Source organism: Lactuca virosa, chromosome 1 (genome assembly GCF_052849685.1).
Source record: "Lactuca virosa cultivar CGN04683 chromosome 1, Lactuca_virosa_CGN04683_v6, whole genome shotgun sequence".
NCBI lineage: Eukaryota > Viridiplantae > Streptophyta > Magnoliopsida > Asterales > Asteraceae > Lactuca > Lactuca virosa.
The window spans coordinates 254,245,116-254,252,748 of NC_136426.1; positions in this window are offsets into that span (position 1 = coordinate 254,245,116).

Sequence of the window (7,633 nt, forward strand, 5' to 3'; positions counted from 1 at the left end):
CGCACATTTTAACAAAAAATCGCGGAAAAAAAATTTTGAAAATTTTCTTTTATTAAAAAAAATTTGATTTTTTTTTTCAGCGAAATTTTAAAAAAAAAGCTGCGATTTTTTTATGTGTAAAGTAAAAAAAAAGTTTTGTGATGTCTATGTATTTTTTTATGTATTTTTATGATTTTTAGGGTTTTTTTTGTTTTCCATATATATATATATATATATATATATATATATATATATATATATATATATATATATATATATATATATATATATATATATATATATATATATATCCAATGAAATCCTACAATTTTGGCCCCGTTTATGTTTTAGTCATAAATTACTTTTTATTTACGAAAAAGTCTTAAAACAAACAAAAATTTGCATTTTGACCCTTTTTTGACTAGTTGAAACCGATAGCAAATTAATCTGGGTCTATTTCGTAAACTGGCCTAAAATATTAGGACTTTTCTATAAAAAAAAGTATTAGGACTTTTCTATAAACAAAAAACCTTATTATTATTATTATTATTGAAAAATTATTATTATTATTATTATTATTATTATTATTATTATTATTATTATTATTTTTATTAAAAATATAAATAAGTATTATATTTTTCTAAATTCGTTATTATTAATATTGTTAATAATACATATAAATGAAACAAATATAAATGATATTTTTTAAGGGTGAAGGTAGAGCGGATGGTAATGCTTTAAGTATTGAAATCATGAATGTCTGCTTGTATATTCTCACTTTGTATATGTTCATTTCACAATGGTTATTATTGTTTTCAATTCAGAATGTTAACACTTAACAATTTAAAAGAAGCTGTCGATTTTTCAAATTGTTAATAAATAATTATTGTATGTTATGTGCATATGTCTTCTGTGTAAGTATTTGTATTACCAACATGTGTGTTGCTCTTTTTTATTACTTTATTCATGTGGGTTTTTGGAAACATAGGAGATATTGTGTGATAAAGCAAAACATGTTATATTAATTTTTATTAAACAATATACTGTAGTTAATATTTTTGAATTTTTATATGGACTACTTATGTAGCTCTTTATAGTGGATCTGTTGGATTTGAAAAATAAATTCTTCTATCTTAAACAATTTTATATACAAAATGAGAAATCTTTCTATCATAAACTATTTATAAACAATTTTACATATAGGAAACTTCTTTTAAATTGTTAAGTGTTAATATTGTGAATTGAAAAAAATAATAACAAATGTGAAATAACCATATACAAAGTGAAAATATATACTAGAAGACATTCATGATTTCAATGCTTAAAGCATCACCATCACCTCCACCTTCACCCTTAAAAAAATTCTTTCATATATTTTTTTATTTAAACGTATTTATATGTATTATTAAAAGTATTAATAAAAACAAATTTAGAAAATAATATACTTATTTATATTTTTTTAAATAATAATAATAATAATAATACTAGTAATAATAATAATAATAATAATAATAATAATAATAATAATAATAATAAGATTTTTGTTTGTAGAAAAGTTTTAATATTTTTGTTTGTAGAAAAGTCCTAACATTTTGAATCAATTTAGGAAATAGTCCCAAATTAATTTGTTACCGGTTCCAACCAGTCAAAAAGGGTGAAACCGTAAACTTTTGTTGGTTTTAGGATTTTTTTGTAAATAAAAATAAATTTATGACAAAAACATAAACTATGCCAAAATTTTGGGACTTTATTGGAGATTTCCATATATATATATATATATATATATATATATATATATATATATATATATATATATATATATATATATATATATAACTTAATGGTTGTGAAAGTATGTGATGATACTAATGACTATTATTATACATATGTGTAGAAAGATAAGAGAAGTTAAAAAGGAGGTTAAGGGTGATAAACGTAATAAATAATATAATATCGATTTAATTATGTATTAGTTATAAAAGTGTTCAAATACAAAGAAAACCATGTGAATTATCTCTAGGATGGTAAATGTTGATGTACTAATATATTATGTATCAAAAGTGTGTAAAATAATACTTAACACCCAACTCAGTAAAAACATGGTTAAACAACTAAGTTAAAATGATGAAAATGTCTATTAAATTGAAGAGGTAAGAGCTTAAAACAAAATTTCATCATATTAACCTTAATATTTAAACAATGATTTTCAATGTTGAATGTGAAAGTAATGTAATATGGATAAATAATATGATAAGATAAGAGTGGAATGTATACTTACAAAAACCAAATAGAGAGTATAAGTGTATGAGATTAAGAAAATATAAAGTAATGAACTAATGCTTGTATAATCTTATTAGAAAATGTGTGTGTAAAACATGATAGGCAAGAAGGTTTCCAAAAATAAAAGCATAAATAAAGTAAAATATATGTATTATCAAGTGATGATTCAAGATACGGTCTAAGTAGAGTTATGGTATTTGATGTAGGTGCTCATGGAGGGAGAAGTGGTAGCGTTTCTTAGACAACTTCTTATCAGTTGGTTTGTAGTAGATGATTCATTTTTGAATTCTTTCATAAGAGACTTAGGTCCTAGATAATTATGAGTCTTCTCCATATATTACTTATGAATTGTATAGATCTTTAGTGTGTAGGATGTCTGCGTAATGTTGTGGTATGATTGTATGATTAGTTACACTAGTGGAGTCATGTATGATTGATTGGTATCTGTATGAGATGTTTATATGTTTTTATAGGATGATCGCAAAATGTCTTTAATCCATGAGCCTATAGGCCGAGGGGTGAGGTATCACCAAAGTGGTCATGAACCGATATCATGAAAATGGTTGTGAGCCCATCTCTTGAAAGTGGTTGTGGATAAATATCACGAAATTGTTCATGAGACTTTCTCGCGAAAGTGGTCGTGGATAAATATAACGAACATGGCCGTGAGCACTTATCACAAAAGGGGTCGTTCGTATGTAATTGTATGCATAGATATTGTAATGGAATATGTGGTATATTTCAGAACTCACTAAGATTTGTGCTAACATTTTATTGTTAAATGTGTTTCAAGTGATTCCAGTAACATAGGGAAGAGCACTATTGAGTTTACACACATTTGGAGTTCTTATGTTTTGATTTCCATATACTATGACTGATGCTTTTGACTTGATTTATGATTTAAAAACAATTTAATACTATATATTATCCTTTTTGTGAAAAATGGTTTTGGATTGTTTACTTACATTTTTAGAAAGAAAGTTTTGGTTTGACATTTGGGACATTACAAAATGTGTGTAATAGGGGGAAATCAGTCCATGCAAAAACTGATGTACCAAAAGTATTACTAAAAAGTAAATAATATATGCGTATTATTAACTAAGGAATTAGAGAGTGATTCAAGTAATAACTATTGGTAGTACATAAAGGTTTATAGGATAAGGTTTCATCATCATCCACATAGGAGTAGTATTTTTCAGACATCTTCAGATTAGGTGAGGTATAATAACTTTCTTATTATGTGGACTATGATGTTTAGTAGAGTTTCCTGACCATGAGAAACTCTTTGGGGAAGTGGTTAAGGTTTGGCTGACTATGATAATCCCTATCGAGGAAGTGGTTGAGACAGCTAGTAATAACAATTCATTAGGGGAAGTGACTAGTTTTTAGAGTTTTAGTGTCTGAAAGAAGCCCTTTGGGGGAATCAACCTTCTAGTATAGTGTTGGTACCAACAATATGTAATTAATTGTTATGAGTTATAGCTTTAACGTACTTTGTTATTATATGCTATATGATCAGAATATGCATATTATTAATGTAATATGTGAGTCATGTGTATGTTGACTAAGCATTTTTGTTTACCCATTTTTATTTACAGTTTTTTTTTTTCAATATGTAAGAGACTCAACCTTACTGCTTCACTCTTGACAAGATTTCCTAAGACTTTAATGACTATTTAAGACTTCTGATTTTATTTTTCTGAACGAATTATGATTTAATATTATGATTATTTAAGAAAAGTATTTCCATTGGAAGGTTACTTGATTTAGTGATGTTTTTTATAAATGAAAGAATTATATTTTATATTTTTACAAAGGTATTGTTAAATATATTATGATGAGTTTTAATTAACAATATTATATAGGTAAATAAAGAAAAACTCTCGGTATCGTGTTATGCTGCGAACTCCGATCACCGACGCTAGGGGTGGGCTTTTTTGCTCCAGTAATGATGGTAGGATGTAGTATGGACTCGAGATGGAAAGCTGAAGATGCGTGGAATAAAAATAGGGTTTCAAAAGATAATAACTAATACTTTCGCTCTTCAAATAGTAGACTTCACCATGCTCATGGAGGGAGGAATTTTCATGTAAGCCCTAATTTTTATTCTTTCTTTGTTATGAACTTTCATGATTCAATACTTTTGAGGGATTTGTGGCGTGTATGTGATCGTCTTGGTAAAGTAGTGGATGTGTTTATTTCGAATAGGAGGTCTCGTATGGGGAAACAATTTGGTTTTATTAGATTCCTGGGAGTTCGTAATAGTGATCATATAGTTAACCAATTGTGTGAAGAATGGCATATATTCCAAGAGTTTCAAAGAATGGCTCTGCATTGTCACATAACCATGTGGTGTGTTCCAAGGTTAAGAAACATGAATCCCTGTTGAACTCTTATGATACTTTTATAAGAGGTTATTCTATAGTTAATCACATTAAAGAATTGATTAAAGAAATATTGGTTCTTCCCTCCGAGGATTTTTTAGTGGATAAACACAAGCATGATTGTCTTCTTAAAGCTAGGGACTTTCTCACACACCCGAATGGTGGCAGAAACGTCGGGCTGTGCCACGTAGGGACATTAGATCACAGTGATAGGCATACTGAACAATACATAAAATATAGCACATACATTACTTTTATTTATTATAAATTATTTAAGGGCTACATTGTTCGATAATCAGGCACACTTCCTCTTCATATCCAAACATAAGACAAACAGAAATGACTTCCAGCGACTTCCTCAATGACTCCATTCCTTCCACAGCTACTTTCCATACTAATTTCCCTGGGAATACATGTATTTTGAAAATGTCAAAATAAAGTTGGTGAGTTCATAGGTTTTTATAGTTTTTTGCTTTATCTTTTTTTTTGAATCTTTTTTTAGAAATCTTTCTTTATTTTAGGATATAATAAATATCCTAAAGTTTTATAATTTTTATTAAATCCTTTTTAATCGAATCATACAACTACTTGCAGGTGTCCCTCTAGGCAGTTTAATTTAAGATTTTCTGAACAGTATTACCATGAGCTCTATAATCGACGCTATGGACCGATATATACCCCACACCACTCTTCATTGGATATCGAATAATGTTATTTTTAACCTTAAGAAAGTTATCATGTCGGGATTGTAGCTAGCAATTGCAGGTGGGCGTCTTAGGCCCGTATAGATCTATACATATCTTTCTGGTTCTCGGAAGATTAGCGATTATAGGTTCGGGGTTAGCCAATTTTAATCAGGCTAAAGGATGAATAATAACAGCTCACTCAGGCGTGTTTATTTAACCTTAAGTATTATTATCATTTTATCTTTTCTTTATTTAGTCTTTCTTTGATACCAATTTATTTACATAATTATTCATACATACTTAACCCTATATATAACAATTATCTTTCTATAGATATTCTTCGATAGGTTATGGTACAGTTAAATACAGACCTGATTATATATCCCAAGGTTTACTCGTGTTGTTCAACAATCATAATACTTTTGTTTTGTTCCAGCTATAATACTGACCTATTATGTATGCATGTATGTTAGTATACTTTTTATAAAAATACTTAAATTTTTAAAAGTATATTTTTAGTGAGAGCGCTTCAGCCCCATAGCATTTATAGTTGTATATCTTTTATAGGTTGATATACTTAGTTCACTATAAACAATGCTCTGATACCAATCTGTTACACCCCCAAACCGGAACGGCGGAAACGTTCGGGCGCGGAGGACGACATGTACAGTATCATAACAATTGCATAATAGTAAAAACCAGCAACAACATCCGTTGCAGTTAAAATAGTTAATACATGTGTGTTCTGTGTACTGTTTATAAGACACCAAAAATGTATAGCAAAATAAAAGGAGAGTCTTGAATAAGCTTCGTCTTCTCAAAAAGCTGGGTGAGTGTACATGTCTACTGGTTCCCTGAGAATTAAAGTTATTTTGAAAAGAGAGTATCAACATTTAAGCTGGTGAGTTCATAAGTATTTAGTAATTGAAGTTTGTATTTGTTCCATGAAAATGTTAGTATGTTCCCCATAAAATCTTATATTTTCTCTATTAAATGAAAAGCAGTCTTAGGCCTTAAGACCAAAATGTTTGTATGATTTTGTGCTCTGAAATAGTGTGAGTGTGTGTTTTCCTTAAATGTATGTTTTCTTCGATAGAAAATAGTATACTGCACTTGTATGAACTCTATAGTGTAATAGTTCTGGAAAATAATGATAGGTAGTTCTATTCCTTAAAATAAAATACTGAAGTAATGTTTGTTTTGTAAACCCAATTGTTTAGTTAATGCTTAATGTGAATGAGATTATAACCATACTGAACTGACTAGTGGCCTACACGACGTTCTTCAGGTGTCAGGATGTTATGACATTTGTCACCCGTAGACCTGCCGGTCCAACTGTAGCTAACAGTCAAGGTGCGGGATTGTCAGTCCCGTATAGATCTCTACACAAATTCACTCTCTCCCTCAAGGAGACTCTGGTTATAAAATAGGACTTTAGCATGTACCTTAATAGGTACCATGAAGTGGTGGCTCACATTCTAGCATTAACTCGTTTACGTATAGTTTATATATGTTTTCTTGTTCTTGTAACTAAATAGTATATTTGTAAAGTAAAGTAATTGTACTTATGTGCATGTTCATGTAATGTATCCCTGAACTAGTAAATAGTGTGAATTGATACTTAAACTATACCTACTATAGTTTACAAGTTGTTATGGTTTTAATGAAAATGATAAACAAAGTTATTGAAATAAGTTTAATATTCATATATATATTTGGCATGTATAATTAAGGTTTAACCGACAGTCGGATAGGTGATCCTACCCTAAGCTCACAACCAAACAAGGAACAGGAGTTAAGGCATCAACAATAGTCCTAAGTCCGTTAAAGCCTAATTATACATAAATATACATATGAATATGATTTTGATAAGAACAACAATCTAAATAGTTGGAAATAGTTTAAAAAGGGGTTTTGACAAGTTTCATAAAAGTAATTGTTTTCTTGTAACAACCCGATATTTCAAGTCAATGTAATAGTCTAGGTCAACCATTGTAACTAGTTTTAAAGTAATAAAGAGAAATTATTTGAATATTATGTGCGTTTATTTATTTATAAAGATGTATAAATTAAGATAAAAATGATCGTCAAAATTAAAATGTTAGATAAACTCGATATCCATGAAGAAACTTGTAGTGGTCGTAACAAGGATTCTGGAGATATAAAGAACGCTGAAAACCGAGTTATAACAAAGAAGTTATGACCTATCGAAGTTTCGCGACGGGACCATCACGATGCTGTGTGACGTAAAAAGTAAATTTACGATAAAATACTTTTTAACCTTAACAACCTAAATAAAAGTTG